This window comes from Heptranchias perlo, chromosome 3 (genome assembly GCF_035084215.1).
Source record: "Heptranchias perlo isolate sHepPer1 chromosome 3, sHepPer1.hap1, whole genome shotgun sequence".
Classification (NCBI taxonomy): Eukaryota; Metazoa; Chordata; class Chondrichthyes; order Hexanchiformes; family Hexanchidae; genus Heptranchias; species Heptranchias perlo.
Genome location: NC_090327.1, coordinates 121875026 through 121892312, shown reverse-complemented (window position 1 = coordinate 121892312; position 17287 = coordinate 121875026). Strand labels below are relative to the sequence as shown.

General features: G+C 51.2%; 1 protein-coding gene across 5 annotated transcripts in view; it reads left to right on the top strand.

Moving 5' to 3' along the window:
* The first annotated feature begins 228 nt into the window (after window positions 1-228).
* The window catches only part of stard3nl (STARD3 N-terminal like), a 79681-nt gene continuing 62622 nt past the window's right edge, over window positions 229-17287 (top strand). For 3 of the 5 annotated variants that reach the window (XM_067981909.1, XM_067981904.1, XM_067981895.1), the window contains exon 1: window positions 16017-16078. The gene's annotated coding sequence lies outside the window, so the exon portion shown is untranslated. The other 2 variants (XM_067981902.1, XM_067981897.1) reach the window with 2 other exon arrangements.

Here is a 17287-nt window from a genome sequence, read left to right as displayed (position 1 = left end):
TGGGTTAGAATGCAGTGCTCGAAACAACACCAACAGCACATCCTGCAAAAAAAAGATAAAACCAGACCCACAATGTGCTCTATCATACAGAAATATTTTTCTTTGGTTCCGTGGTTAGCTGATGTGTGAATGCATCATGTTCCAGTTGATGCTGACCATTTTGTCTTCTGGTTTTGTGAAACCCTAGGATGTTTCAGTCTGCCTACTGAAGCTGCAGGTTATCAGAGGCTGAGCAATGGGCAGAACCTGGTGAAGTCGGTTGGTAAGTAAACAGAATGAGCAATAGTGTCTTCAGCTACTGTTGGTTTTATTGTAACTGCAGAAACTGCAACACAGTGAAAGGCAGTATCTCTTGTACTGGGGGCAATGTTACTGTGTACCAGGGCGCAACGGTGTGTACCGGGGGCAACGCTATGTTCCGGGGGGCAGCGCTCTGCATCGGGGGGCAATGGTGTGTACTGGGTGGGGGGGGGGTCAACACTCTGTACTGGGGGCAACGGTGTGTGGAGGGGGGCAACGGAGTGTACCAGGGGGTGACGCTCTGTACCAGGGGGTAACATGCTGTACTGGGGGCAATGCTCTGTACCAGGGGATAACGCTCTGTACCGGGGTAACATTCTGTACCGGGGGGGTAATGCTTTTTACCATGGGGCAACAGTCTGTACCAGCAATATTTAAATATGGTGATCTCCACTTGTCCCCTCATCCTCTGATAGGGGTGGGAACAGAGGTCAGCAGCGAGCAGAGGTCAGCAGGGTGCAGAGGTCAGCAGGGAGCTGACGCCTTGTACCTCCACCAGAATTCCATCTTCACTATCAGAACTCTTCAAAATTTAACGAAACCTCTTTTAAATCTTCTATTAGCCTCTCTGGTCCAGGAGAAAATAGTCCCAGTGTCTCAAGTCTCGCCTCATAACTATAGTTTCCCATCCCTGGCATCATCCTGGTGAATCTACGCTGTACACTCTCTGTGATGGGGTGCTCAGACCTGCACCCAGTAACTCTCAACAAGTGGCCAATTGGCGGGCTTGGATTCCCTTTTCAGGGCCTGAGGAAAATGTTAGCAGCGATTTCTTAGGATAAAGATGGGTGATGACACAGAGGAAGCCCCACCCTCTCCATGGCATTGTCATCATTTCTAAAATAAGTCCCCGAAATTCCGCAGGGGTTCCCACAGTCCCTCGCTGTCCCTCTAGCACAGGTGAAAGGATTCAGGGATGTTACTTTCAAACCAAGGGATGCATGCCAGCCATTTCCCAAAAAAGGTGGTGAGGCGTTGGCCTGCCATGTCCCGGGAGGGTAAGGCTCCTTGCTGGGAGTGTGCATTTGTAAAATTTACCCTCCACCTTATTAAATCTGCTCTCTTCGCTCATCCTGTACTTTTACAGCCAATCCAGAGAACTCTTCATTGGTTATTTCCTGCTGGAAAATTAACTGAAGGAAATACCTTCAATCGACGACAATCAGAGTGCTGGAAGTGCGCTCTATTTAAATATCTGAATGTGGAAACGCAAGGGACAATGATGCAGCCTGCCCCTCACACAGGACTTCAGCACGTGCTGCCCTCCTGTGGTACTTCTCAGTAAGGCTCAAAGAGAATAATGTTAGAACACGAGATTGGTACAGATGAGCAGGGGCCAAACTACCTTATCCTATAGAAATTCCGCAATCGTACTGTCACAGTTTAGATTGAAACAGTGTTCCAGATTTACCTTTTCCATTCTGTTTACTTTCTTATAACTTATCATTAAGGCCTTCTTTCTTCACCGAATCACATTGGCTCCACAGTCCCCAGAGAATTGGCTTTAACGCTTTCATCCTCACCTTCAAATTTCTCCACAGCCTCGACCCTCCCTGCCTGCTCCAGCCCTATGTCCCTTTACACAACCACTGCTCCACCAGCTCCTTGTTCCCCATGCTCTCCGTTCTTTAATCTGCCGTGCTCTCACCCTCTCTCGCTCGCTCTCACCCTCTCTCGCTCGCTCTCACCCTCTCTCGCTCGCTCTCACCCTCTCTCGCTCGCTCCCACCCTCTCTCGCTCGCTCTCACCCTCTCTCCCTCGCTCTCACCCTCTCTCCCTCGCTCTCACCCTCTCTCCCTCGCTCTCACCCTCTCTCCCTCGCTCTCACCCTCTCTCCCTCTGCCTTGCCCTCACCCTCTCTCCCTCGCCTCATCCTGTCCCCCTCACTCTCACCCTCTCTCCTTCCCTCTCACCCTCTCTCCCTCACTCTCATCTTCTCTGCTCCTCACTATCACTCTATCACCCTCTCTCCCTCGTTCACCCTCTCTCCCTCACTCTCATCCTCTCTCCCTCGCTATCGTCCTTTTCCTCGCTCTCACCCTCTCTCCCTCGCTCTCACCCTCTCTCCTTCCCTCTCACCCTCTCTCCCTCGCTCTCACCCTCTCTCCTTCCCTGTCACCCTCTCTCCCTCGCTCTCATCCTCTCTCCTTCCCTCTCACCCTCTTTCCCTCACTCTCATCTTCTCTGCTCCTCACTCTCACTCTCTCACCCTCTCTCCCTCGCTCTCACCCTCTCTCCCTCACTCACCCTCTCTCCCTCGCTCTCACCCTCTTTCCCTCACTCTCTCTCCCTCACTCTCACCCTCTCTCCCTTACTCTCACCCTGACTCCCTCGTCCTCACCCCCTCTGCCTTGCCCACATCCTCTCGCCCCCGCTCTTATCCTCTCTCCCTCGCTCTCATCATCTCTCCCCCTCGCTCTCACCCGCTCTCCCTCGCTCTCACCCTCTCACCCTCTCTCCCTCGCTCTCACCCTCTCTCCCTCGCTCTCTCCTTCTCACCCTCACTCTCACCCTGACTCCCTTGCCCTCATTGTCTCTCCCTCACTGTCATCCTCTCTCCCCCGCTCTTACCCTCTGTCCCTCCCTCCCTCACGATCACCCTCTCTCCCTCGCTATCACCCTCTCACCCTCGCTATCACGCTCTCCCCCTTACTATCACCCTCTCACCCTCGCTATCACCCTCTCTCCCTCACTATCGCCCTCTCCCCCTCTCTCCCTCGCTATCACCCTCTCACCCTCACTATCACCCTCTCTCCCTCGCAATCACCCTCTCTCCCTCACTATCACCCTCTCTCCCTCACTATCACCCTCTCTCCCTCACTATCACCCTCTCTCCCTCGCAATCACCCTCTCTCCTTCACTATCACCCTCTCTCCCTCACAATCACCCTCTCTCCCTCGCAATCACCCTCTCTCCTTCACTATCACCCTCTCACCCTCACTATCACCCTCTCACCCTCGCTATCACCCTCTCACCCTCACTATCACCCTCTCACCCTCGCAATCACCCTCTCTCCTTCACTATCACCCTCTCACCCTCACTATCACCCTCTCTCCTTCACTATCACCCTCTCACCCTCACTATCATCCTCTCTCCCTCACTATCACCCTCTCTCCTTCACTATCACCCTCTCTCCCTCACTATCGCCCTCTCCCCCTCTCTCCCTCGCTATCACCCTCTCACCCTCACTATCACCCTCTCTCCCTCGCAATCACCCTCTCTCCCTCACTATCACCCTCTCTCCCTCACTATCACCCTCTCTCCCTCGCAATCACCCTCTCTCCTTCACTATCACCCTCTCTCCCTCGCTATCACCCTCTCACCCTCACTATCACCCTCTCTCCCTCACTATCACCCTCTCTCCCTCGCAATCACCCTCTCTCCTTCACTATCACCCTCTCACCCTCACTATCACCCTCTCACCCTCACTATCACCCTCTCTCCTTCACTATCACCCTCTCTCCCTCACAATCACCCTCTCTCCCTCACTATCACCCTCTCTCCCTCGCAATCACCCTCTCTCCTTCACTATCACCCTCTCTCCCTCACAATCACCCTCTCACCCTCACTATCACCCTCTCTCCCTCACTATCACCCTCTCTCCCTCACTATCACCCTCTCTCCCTCACTATCACCCTCTCTCCTTCACTATCGCCCTCTCCCCCTCGCAATCACCCTCTCTCCTTCACTATCGCCCTCTCTCCCTCACAATCACCCTCTCTCCCTCGCAATCACCCTCTCTCCTTCACTATCACCCTCTCACCCTCACTATCACCCTCTCACCCTCACTATCACCCTCTCACCCTCACTATCACCCTCTCACCCTCGCTATCACCCTCTCTCCCTCACTATCGCCCTCTCCCCCTCTCACCCTCACTATCACCCTCTCTTCCTCTCTATCACCCTCTCTCCCTCACTATCATCCTCTCTCCCTCACTATCACCCTCTCTCCCTCACTATCACCCTCTCTCCCTCACTATCGCCCTCTCCCCCTCTCTCCCTCGCTATCACCCTCTCTCCCTCACTATCACCCTCTCTCCCTCACTATCGCCCTCTCCCCCTCTCTCCCTCGCAATCACCCTCTCTCCCTCGCAATCACCCTCTCTCCCTCACTATCACCCTCTCTCCCTCGCAATCACCCTCTCACCCTCACTATCACCCTCTCTCCTTCACTATCACCCTCTCACCCTCACTATCATCCTCTCTCCCTCACTATCACCCTCTCTCCCTCACTATCACCCTCTCTCCCTCACTATCGCCCTCTCCCCCTCTCTCCCTCGCTATCACCCTCTCTCCCTCACTATCACCCTCTCTCCTTCACTATCACCCTCTCTCCCTCACTATCACCCTCTCTCCCTCACTATCGCCCTCTCCCCCTCTCTCCCTCGCTATCACCCTCTCTCCCTCACTATCACCCTCTCTCCTTCACTATCACCCTCTCACCCTCACTATCACCCTCTCTCCCTCACTATCGCCCTCTCTCCTTCACTATCACCCTCTCACCCTCACTATCACCCTCTCTCCCTCACTATCGCCCTCTCTCCTTCACTATCACCCTCTCACCCTCACTATCACCCTCTCTCCCTCGCAATCACCCTCTCTCCCTCACTATCACCCTCTCTCCCTCGCAATCACCCTCTCTCCCTCGCAATCACCCTCTCTCCCTCGCAATCACCCTCTCTCCCTCGCAATCACCCTCTCTCCCTCACTATCACCCTCTCTCCCTCGCAATCACCCTCTCTCCCTCGCAATCACCCTCTCACCCTCGCTATCACCCTCTCTCCTTCACTATCACCCTCTCACCCTCACTATCACCCTCTCTCCCTCGCAATCACCCTCTCTCCCTCACTATCACCCTCTCTCCCTCACAATCACCCTCTCTCCCTCGCAATCACCCTCTCTCCCTCGCTATCACCCTCTCTCCCTCGCTATCACCCTCTCTCCTTCACTATCACCTCTCTCCCTCACTTTCACCCTCTCTCCCTCGCAATCACCCTCTCTCCCTCACTATCACCCTCTCTCCCTCACTATCACCCTCTCTCCCTCACTATCACCCTCTCTCCCTCACTATCACCCTCTCTCCCTCGCTATCACCCTCTCTCCCTCGCTATCACCCTCTCTCCCTCGCTATCACCCTCTCTCCCTCGCTATCACCCTCTCACCCTCACTATCACCCTCTCTCCCTCGCTATCACCCTCTCTCCCTCGCAATCACCCTCTCTCCCTCGCAATCACCCTCTCTCCCTCGCAATCACCCTCTCTCCCTCACTATCACCCTCTCTCCCTCACTATCACCCTCTCTCCCTCGCAATCACCCTCTCTCCCTCGCAATCACCCTCTCTCCCTCGCAATCACCCTCTCTCCCTCACTATCACCCTCTCTCCTTCACTATCACCCTCTCACCCTCACTATCACCCTCTCTCCCTCGCTATCACCCTCTCACCCTCGCTATCACCCTCTCTCCCTCGCTATCACCCTCTCTCCCTCGCTATCACCCTCTCTCCCTCGCTATCACCCTCTCTTCCTCGCTATTACCCTCTCACCCTCGCTATCACCCTCTCTCCCTCACTCTCACCCTTTCTGCCTGGTCACCCTCTCTCTGCCGGATCTCCTCCATTTAAAGTCGTAAACAGAGCGCTAGTGGGACGAAAACCCTCTCCAGGATCCTGTGCTCCTGGTTCTGATTGGGTTTAATGAATAAGTTACCAGCCTGGAAATAATACCTGTCACCAACAGGCTGCATAAATAAGTTATTGAGCAAATGCAGTCAGTAAATAAATGGCACTGGGTTTAATTTCCTGGCTGAGAGCAGACTGGTTTATTAATAAATGGTTAAACAGGTAAATATATAAACAGAGGCTGACCCTTTGTAAATATAACATTAGTGATTAGATGTATTCGATGATAAACAATAGATAAAAGAAGCGTCTATCAGAATTTGGGGTCAGGATGCGGCATGATTTTCCATTATTGGACAGAGAATCATTTGGGACACACTAACCCCCACTCCCTGGTTCCCGACAGACAGTCTCACCACACATAGGTCTACCAGGGCACCACTCCATAAAATGTGCCCCAAAGAAAATATCTGAATAACCAGTTCTTTTTATTACTAAAATGTTATTCATTTCTTAGATTGAGCTACAACCTACAGTTGTACAAACACGGGCCTAACGTGTGTAAGGCCCCTGGGCCAGAACAGGGCACAAATACCCCACTGGGATTCCAGACCACCTCTCCAGATACCCACCAGAGACAGAAAGAGATAAAGAAAATCCTGGCGCTCTACTCCATCCCAACAGGCTCAGTATCCCCCCTCAAAGTTCCCTCGAGTCCCTCACACCAGGCCTAGTACAGGCTCTCTTGGGTTTTTCCTCTGCCATCCCACCCGACATTGGGCAGTGTTGCAACAGAAAATGTGGGAAAGTCAGGCATCACATCCCTGCCCTGAGGTTAATTTTCCTCCCCTCACCCCATCTGTGAAGGCCATTGGCCATCTCTTCTCTCCCTGCTGCATGTAAATGAGGCCCAGCAATCCACCCCAGTCGCTTGCCTTCTAATCGCTGTAATAGACCCCTCTCCCTCTCCTCAGGCGCTAAACATTCACCTTTTTAGTCCTTGGCCCAGACTGAGGCCGAAAAACAAATCACGCCCCACTCTTCAGGGCTCCTCCACCCCCTTTAAGTGGCCTCCTCCTCCTCTGGTGTTGTAGGACCTCCCACTTTTCCTTCTCCCGGCAGTGGTGGGCTGCCTCTTGGTGGTGGGCTCCCTTTGGAAGACTATCCACTATCAGCAAAGGAGCTGGGCCGGGCGGGGGGGAGTAAACCACACTCCAGGCCCATCTGTCCTCCGGTGGGAGGAGGGAAGCCCTGGCCCTACTTTCCCCAGTTTATAAAGAACTTGCATTTACATAGCACCTTTTACATCCTCAGGACATCCCAAAACGCCTCACAGCCAATGAAGTACTTTTGAAGTGTAGTCACTGTCGTGATGTAGGAGACGCGGCAGCCAATTTCACACAGCAAGCTCCCACAAACAGCTTTGTGATAAATGAAGTTGGTTGGTAAAGGAATGTTGGTCAGGACACAAGCCAGTTCATGAAGTGACACAGACCACTGTTCCGGACTGCTCATGTATAATCAAAAACGATTTCCAACGTAATCCAGGTGTAAATGAGAATTATATTTGCAGAGATTAAGGGCAATTGAGCTTCTGCTTTGCCTCGCATGTTTAGTACCTATAGGAACAGGCCGAGGCCATTCAGCCCCTCGATCCTGTTACATAGGAACAGGAGGAGGCCATTCAGCCCGTCGAGTCTGTTACATAGGAACAGGAGGAAGCCATTCAGCCCCTCGATCCTGTTACATAGGAACAGGCCGAGGCCAATCAGCCCCTCGATCCTGTTACATAGGAACAGGAGGAGGCCATTCAGCCCGTCGAGTCTGTTACATAGGAACAGGAGGAAGCCATTCAGCCCCTCGATCCTGTTACATAGGAACAGGAGGAGGCCATTCAGCCCCTCGAGCCTGTTACATAGGAACAGGAGGAGGCCATTCAGCCCCTCAAGTCTGTTACATTGGAACAGGAGGGAGCAATCGGCCCCTCGAGCCTGTTACACAGAAACAGGAGGAGGTCAATCAGTCCCTCGAGCCTGTTACATAGGAACAGGAGGGGGCCTTTCAACCCCTCGAGCCTGTTACGTAGGAGCAGGAAGGAGCCATTCAGCCCCACGAGCCTGTTACACAGGAACAGGAGGAGGCCATTCAGCCCCTCTAGCCTGTTCCGAATTTAGAATTATAGAATGATGAATAGAATTTAGATGATACAAAAATTGGCCGTGTGGTTGATAGTGTGCAGGAAGATATCAATGGACTGGTCAGGTAGGCAGAAAAGTGACAAATGGAATTCAATCCAGAGAATTGTGAGGTAATGCATTTGGGGAGGGCAAACAAGCAAGGGAATACACAATAAATGGGAGGATACTGAGAGGTGTAGAGGAACAGAGGGACCTTGGAGTGCATGTCCACAGATCCCTGAAGGTAGCAGGACAGGTAGATAAGGTGGTTAAGAAGGCTTATGGAATACTTTCCTTTATTAGCCGAGGCATAGAATATAAGAGCAGGAAGGTTATGCTGGAACTGTATAAAACACTAGTATGGCCACAGCTTGAGTACTGAGTACAGTTCTGGTCACCACATTCCAGGAAAGATGTAATTGCACTAGAGAGGGCACAGAGGAGATTTACCAGGATGTTGCCAGGACTGGAGAATTTTAGCTATGAGGAAAGATTGGATAGGCTGGGGTTGTTCTCTTTGGAACAGAGGAGGCTGAGGGGTGATTTAATTGAGGTGTATAAAATTATGAGGGCCTAGATAGAGTGGATAGGAAGGACCTATTTCCCTTAGCAGAGGGGTCAGTGCCCAGGGGGCATAGATTTAATCTAATTGGTAGAAGGATTAGAGGGGAGCTGAGCAGAATTTTTTTCACCCAGAGGGTGGTGGGGGTCTGGAACTCACTGCCTGAAAAGGTGGTAGAGGCAGAAACCCTCATTGCATTTAAAAAGTACTTGGATATGCACTTGAAGTGCTGTAACCTACAGGGCTACGGACCAAGAGCTGGAAAGTGGGATTAGGTTGGATAGCTCTTTTTCGGCCGGCACAGACATGATGGGCCAAATTACCTCCTTCTGTGCCATAAATTTCTATGATTCTATGAATCTATGATTAAGCCCCATGTGGCCCTCCGGTGTTGAAGAATATAAAGGCAATTTATGTGCAATTACGCTGAGCTTGCAGCATCTAACTGCTCTCAATGGGACTGAAGTACCACAACAACGATTCTTCCCACACTAGGACAAAACCCGGAAGCTGTGGTGTTGCCTGAGTTGGTTTGTCTGTTGAAGATGATGTTACCAGATTAACAGCACACCAGCAGCTGTGGTAAACACTGGCGGAGCTCGAAAACTGATCCAGTGGCGTTAGCCACATTGCAGTTTCCGCAATTTCACTGGCTGCAGGCCTGGCTCCTTTATGTTAAGCTCCCAGCTCTTACCAACGGGACGAAGGCTTGGTCAAATGCAGCACAGAACAGGGAGATGTTCCTCTTTTGCTCTGGGCAGAACACATGGAGGAGAATTGGATGGAGAAAGACGAGCAGTCACAGAGGAGTGAAGGAGGAAAATCTCCCCCAGCTTGTAATCTGAGCTGTCTTGACCACAGTCATCCTTTCAGAGCGAAAGCAGTGAACGCTGGGACCAGGAAATCTGATTGGAACCAATTCCATTCAAGAGAACCTCCAATGCCAGGATGAAAATGTCAAAAACTGGTGCAAAGTTATACTGTCACTTCAAAAGACTAATGTGCAGAAAAAAAAGTACTTCAGAACATCAGACAATATCTCCCCCACCCCAAGCACCGGCCCACACCTCCCCCACCCCAAGCACCGGCCCACACCTCCCCCACCCCAAGCACCGGCCCACACCTCCCCCACCCCAAGCACCGGCCCACACCTCCCCCACCCCAAGCACCGGCCCACACCTCCCCCACCCCAAGCACCGGCCCACACCTCCCCCACCCCAAGCACCGGCCCACACCTCCCCCACCCCAAGCACCGGCCCACACCTCCCCCACCCCAAGCACCGGCCCACACCTCCCCCACCCCAAGCACCGGCCCACACCTCCCCCACCCCAAGCACCGGCCCACACCTCCCCCACCCCAAGCACCGGCCCACACCTCCCCCACCCCCAGCACCGGCCCACACCTCCCCCACCCCAAGCACCGGCCCACACCTCCCCCACCCCCAGCAACAGCCCACACCTCCCCCACCCCAAGTGGCTGTGGTGCAGCCATCCTCCAATACCAGCACTTGCTGTCTGAGAGAAAATGGGAGTGGTGTTTAGGGTAGAAAGTTGTTAAACTCAATGTTAAGGCCAGCAAGCTATATGGTGGGTACAGTAGCATAGTGGTTATGTTACTAGACTAATAATCCAGTAGGCCCGGATTAATAATTCCGGCAACATGAATTCAAATCCCACAAAGGAAGGTGGGGAATTTAAATCCCACCAAGGAAGGTGGGGAATTTAAATCCCACCAAGGAAGGTGGGGAATTTAAATCCCACCAAGGAAGGTGGGGAATTTAAATCCCACCAAGGAAGGTGGGGAATTTAAATCCTGTCAATGGTGACTATGAAACTACTGGATTATCATGAAAACCCACCTGGTTCACTAATGCCCTTCAGGGAAGGAAACCTGCCGTCCTTACCTGGTCTGGCCTATATGTGACTCCAGACCCACAGCAATGTGGTTGATTGCTAACTGTGCGCTACCATAGAGAGTGGTTGAGGCAAAGACCATTGCAGTTGTAAGGAAAAATTGGATAAATATTTGAAATGGCCTAGAAAGCCATGTACAATCCTCGCTACAAAAAGACATAAGAATAAAACCGAATGGACCACTAGGCACTGGACACGACAAAGGCAAACCAAGCCCAGTCGACCCTGCAAAGTCCTCCTCACTAACATCTGGGGACTTGTGCCAAAATTGGGAGAGCTGTCCCACAGACTAGTCAAGCAACAGCCTGACATAGCCATACTCACAGAATCATACCTTTCAGCCAATGTCCCAGACTCTTCCATCACCAATCTGGTGGGTATGTCCTGTCCCACCGGCAGGACAGACCGACCAGAGGTAGTGATACAGTGATATACGGTCAGGAGAGAATGGCCCTGGGAGTTCTCAACATCAACTGCGGATCCTATGAAGTCTTTATGGCACCAGGTAAAACATGGCCAAGGAAACCTCCTGCTGATTACCACCTACCGCCCTCCCTCAGCTGATGAATCAGTACTCCTCCATGTTGAGCACCACTGGGAGGAGCTGAGGTAGCTACACACTGAGGGTAGCAAGGGCACAGAATGTACTCTGGGTTGGCAGCTTCAATGTCCATCACCAAGAGTGGCTCGGTAGCACCACTACTGACCAAGCTGGCCGAGTCCTGAAGGACACAACTGCCAGATTGGGCCTGCAGCAGGTGGTGAGGGAATCAACACGAGGGAGAAACCTACTTGACCTTGTCCTCACCAATCTACCTGTCACAGATGCATCTGTCCATGACAGTGTTGATAGGAGTGACCACCGCACAGTCCTTGTGGAGACGAAGAACCGTCTTCATACTGAGGACACCATCCAACGTGTTGTGTGGCACTACCACAGTGCTAAATGGGATATATTCAGAACAGATCTAGCAGTTCAAAACTAGGCATCCATGAGGCGCTGTGGGCCATCAGCAACAGCAGAATTGTATTCCAGCACAATCTGTAACTTCCTGGCCAGGCATATTCCTCACTCTACCATTACCATCAAGCCAGGGGATCAACCTGGTTCAATGAGGAGTGTAGAAGAGCAGGCCGGGAGCAGCACCAGGCGTACCTAAAAATGAAGTGCCAACCTGGTGAAGTTACAACACGGGACTACATGCGTGCTAAACCGCAGAAGCAGCATGCTACAGACAGAGCTAAGCGATTCCACAACCAACGGATCAGATCAAAGCTCTGCAGTCCTGCCACATCTAGTCGTGAATGGTGGTGCACAGTGATACAAATAATGGGAGGAGGAGGCACCGTGAACATCCCCATCCTCAATGATGGCAGAGTCCAGCACATGAGTGCAAAAGACAAGGCTGAAGCGTTTGCAACCATCTTCAGCCATAAGTGCTGAGTGGATGATCCATCTCAGCCTCCTCCTGAGATCCCCACCATCACAGAAGCCAGTCTTCAGCCAATTCGATTCACTCCACGTGATATCAAGAAACGGCTGATTTCTCTGGATACAGCAAAGGCTATGGGCCCCGACAACATCCTGGCTGTAGTGCTGAAGACTTGTGCTCCAGAACTAGCCGTGCCTCGAGCTAAGCTGTTCCAGTACAGCTATAACACTGGCATCTACCTGACAAAGTGGAAAATTTCCCAGGTATGTCCTAGCCACAAAAAACAGGACAAATCCAATCTGGCCAATTACTGCCCAATCAGTCTACTCTCAATGATTAGTAAAGTGATGGAAGGTTTCATCGACAGTGCTATCAAGCGACACTTACTCACCAATAACCTGCTCACTGATGCTCAGTTTGGGTTCCGCCAGGACCACTCGGCTCCAGACCTCATTACAGCCTTGGTCCAAACATGAACAAAATAGCTGAATTCCAGAGGTGAGGTGAGAGTGACTGCCCTTGACATCAAGGCAGCATTTGACCAAGTGTGGCACCAAGGAGCCCTAGTAAAATTGAAGTCAATGGGAATCTGAGGGAAAACTCTCCAGTGGCTGGAGTCATACCTAGCACAAAGGAAGATGTTAGTGGTTGTTGGAGGCCAATCATTTCAGCCGGAGTTCCTCAGGGGAGTGTTCTCGGCCCAACTATCTTCAACTGCTTCATCAATGACCTTCCCTCCATCATAAGGTCAGAAATGGGGATGTTCGCTGATGACTGCACAGTGTTCAGTTCCATTCGCAACCCCTCAGATAATGAAGCAGTCCGTGCCCGCATGCAGCAAGACCTGAACAACATCCAGGCTTGGGCTGATAAGTGGCAAGTAACATTTGCGCCAGACAAGTGCTAGGCAATGATCATCTCCAACAAGAGAGAGTCTAACCACCTCCTCTTCACCTTCAACGGCATTACCATCACCGAATCCCCCATCATCAACATCCTGGGGGTCACCATTGACCAGAAACTTAACTGGACCAGCCATATAAATACTGTGGCTACAAGTGCAGGTCAGAGGCTGGGTATTCTGCGGCGAGTGACTCACCTCCTGACTCCCCAAAGCCTTTCCACCATCTACAAGGCACAAGTCAGGAGTGTGATGGAATACTCTCCACTTGCCTGGATGAGTGCAGCTCCAACAACACTCAAGAAGCTCGACACCATCCAAGATAAAGCAGCCCGCTTGATTGGCACCCCATCCACCACCCTAAACATTCACTCCCTTCACCACCGGCGCACTGTGGCTGCAGTGTGCACCATCCACAGGATGCACTGCAGCAACTCGCCAAGGCTTCTTCGACAGCACCTCCCAAACCCGCGACCTCTACCACCTAGAAGGACAAGAGCAGCAGGCACATGGGAACAACACCACCTGCACGTTCCCCTCCAAGTCACACACCATCCCGACTTGGAAATATATCGCCGTTCCTTCATTGTCGCTGGGTCAAAATCCTGGAACTCCCTTCCTAACAGCACTGTGGGAGAACCGTCACCACACGGACTGCAGCGGTTCAAGAAGGCGGCTCACCACCACCTTCTCAAGGGCAATTAGGGATGGGCAATAAATGCCGGCCTTGCCAGCGACGCCCACATCCCGTGAACGAATAAAAAAAATTTTAAAAAATTAAAGTGGCAAGCGACCAGAAGGGTCACGCTTGCGGACTGAGCGGAGGTGCTCACCCAATCTGCGTTTAGTCTCCCCAGTGTAGAGAAGACCACGTTTTGAGCAGCGGATATGGTATACTAATTTGGAAGAATTACAAGTAAATCGCTGTTTCACCTGGAAGGAGTGTTTGGGGCCCTGGACAGTGGGAAGTGAGGTGGTGACCTTGAGTACCGTGTTCAGTTTTAGTCACTGAAACATAAACAAGGCCTTGGACGCTGTTGGAGGATGGTATTTATTAATAATTGGATGATCTATCCATTCCTCATAATCAATCAGGTTCTCGATACGTTATGGTCAAGTGCTGGTGTATTCATTCAGCAGATAGTATTTATAATCACAGCTGATGATTGGGAATCAAACATGTTCAATTCGGAGCTCAATCTCCGAACCCAAATTCTCGTTACAATTTGGTACTTTTTATACCTTTCTGGGCTACAAGTCTCTTCAAAATGTGAGGTGTGGTCAGCATGAACTGGTCAGGCCTTGTTCAGGCTTTATATAATTACACGATATGTTAACCGGTAAGGATGTGGAATGCTGCTTCATGGTAAACAAGGGAAACACAAGGGGCCATTGGGTGAAACATAGGACAGACGTGAGCGAGAATCAGCACTGGGAGCGGGGACCTGACTGGCCAACTCCACATCCTACTTCCTTGACTTGGTTAAAAATAAATAAAAATAAGTGCTATCAATTATTCTCCAACTACTAGTTCCTATGGAAGCAGTTTGTGTATGTAATTTACAAAGTCTGCACAAATATCTAATTCATGTATCATTTCCATTTCAAGGATGTACCATCTCCTTTTGTTCCACCCAAACTGTAAACTGTAAGAAACCTCTCAACAGTGGCAAAAAAAAACTTGCTGAAATTTGTGTTAATAGCACATCAAACATCATACAAACTGCCACCACAAACTGCTGGATTCAAGATGCTAGGGCATGTATAAACTGGACAAGGTACAGTAGGAATACTGCTGGAGTAGTTTTTATTTTACATGATAACCTGCAAGATCTTAGAAATATAGAAAATAGGAACAGGAGTAGGCCATTCGGCCCTTCGGTCCTTCGAGCCTGCTCCACCATTCAATATGATCATGGCTGATCCTCCATCTCAATACTATATTCCCGCTCTCTCCCCACACCCCTTGATGCCTTTTATGTCTACAAATCTAGCTAGCTCCTTCTTAAATATATTCAGTGAATTGGCCTCCACAGCCTTCTGTGGTAGAGAATTCCACAGGGTCACCACCCTGAGTGAAGAAATTTCTCTTCATCTCAGTCCTAAATGTCCTACCCCGTATCCTGAGACTGTGACCCCTCGTTCTGGACCACCCAACCATGAGAAACATCCTCCCTGCATCCAGTCTGTCTAGCCCTGTCAGAATTTTATATGTTTCAATGAGATCCCCTCTCATTCTTCTAAACTCGAGTGAATACAGGCCGAGTCTTTCCTCATACGACAGTCCTGCCATCCCAGGAATCAGTCTGGTGAACCTTCGCTATACTCCCTCTATGGCAAGTATATCCTTTCTTAGGTAAGGAGACCAAAACTGCACACAATACTCCAGGTGTGGTCTCACCAAGGCCCTATATAACTGCAGTAAGACATCCTTGCTCCTGGACTCAAATCCTCTTGCAATGAAGGCCAACATACCATTTGCCTTCCGAACTGCTTGCTGCACCTCCATGTTTGCTTTCAGTGACTGGTGTACAAGGACACCCAGGTCCCTTTGTACATCAACATTTCCCAATCTATCGCCATTTAAATAATACTCTGCCTTTCTGTTTTTCCTTCCGAAGTGGATAACTTCACATTTATCCACATTATACTGCATCTGTCATGTATTTGCCAATTCTCAATTCTGCATTCCTCAAAGGGGTGCCCTTTCCACATGTACAACTAAAATAAGCCCAAGCTAATAGGTGAAAGAACAGGCTTCTTAATTCTCCCCACACCAGTGATTTAACTTGTTTGGGAATGAGGCGCTTCAGGAACTCCTGAGTTTCCGCATTCCAGGCTCAGTGCATCTTTTGCAGAGAGTTACTTGCTATCAAGCGATCCTTTGTGCTTTGGACTGATTTAAATATTGATTCATTAAAGAAAGAGTTAGAGACGGTGAAGGGGGGAGACAGGGCCCATTGCCCCCATTATATGTGTTATTTGTCCTCAGAATGCAAGGTCCCATTTACTGCCCCGCCCCCGTTGATTGCTCCGCCCCTTTACTGCCTCGATGGGCGGGGCCTCTTAGGGGGCGGATCAGACCACGTGATGTATCGCCCCTCCCCCCCAGCCCGCCTGTACAATCTTCCCCTGAGTAGCGAGTACGCGACGGCGGTTCCGGCCGATCTGCAGGTAAATGCGGCGCCCTCGGGCCTGGGGAGCGGGTCCGGCCCGGGCTAGAGGCCGTGTGTTGGCGACTGTTTTCCGGTGGCTCTCTGCTCCTGGACTCAGGGCCCGGCTGTGCTGAGGGAGCCCGGGCGGGAGGAGTCAGGTCCGGAGCCCGGTCACGGGGGTAGGGCCGCGCAGCCTTTGGGTTGTTCCGGTCGGTGTCCGCCTGAGTTGGGCTGCGGAGGTGCGGCGGGGAGAGACCCCCACACCCCGATAGAGCTGTGCGGGTTATGAATACTCAGAAGCCGGGGTACTATTCGTTGGGAATAGAAACATCGAAAATTTACGGCACAGAAGGAGGCCATTCGGCCCGTCGTGTCTGTGCCGGTCGAAGATGAGACACTCGGCCTAATCCCTCTTTCCAGCACTTGGTCCGTAGTCTCGTACATCACGGCACCCCAGGTGCACATCCAGGTACTTTTTAAATGAGTTGAGGGTTTCTGCCTCTACCACCCTCTCAGGCAGTGAGTTCCAGACCCCCACCACCCTCTGGGTGAAACAGTTTTTCCTCATTTCAGCTCTAATCCGTCTACCAATCACTTTAAATCTATGCCCCCTGGTTATTGACCCCTCCGCTAAGGGAAATAGGTCCTTCCTATCCACTCTATCTAGGCCCCTCATTATTTTGTACACCTCAATTAAATCATCCCTCAGCCTCCTCTGTTCCAAGGAAAACAACCTCAGCCTATCCAATCTGTCATCACAGTTAAAATTCTTCAGTCCTGGCAACGTCCTCGTAAATCTCCTTTGCACCCTCTCTAGTACAATCATGTCTTTCCTGTAATGTGACCAGAACTGTGCGCAGTCCTCAAGCTGTGGCCTAACCAGTGTTTTATACAGTTCCAGCATAACCTTCCTGCTCTTACATTTTATGCCTCGGCTAATAAAGGAAATCATGCCATATGTCTTCTTAACCACCTTATCTCCCTGTCCTGCTACATTCAGGGACCTATGGACGTGAACTCCAAGATCCCTCTGTTCCTCTACACCTCTCAGTATCCTCCCATTTATTGTGTATTCCCTTGTCTTGTTTGCCCTCCCCAAATGTATCACCTCACACTTTTCAGGATTGAATTCCATTTGCCACTTTTCTGCCCACCTGACTAGTCCATTGATATCTTCCTGCAATCTACAGCTTTCCTCCTCACTATCAACCACAAGGCCAATTTTAGT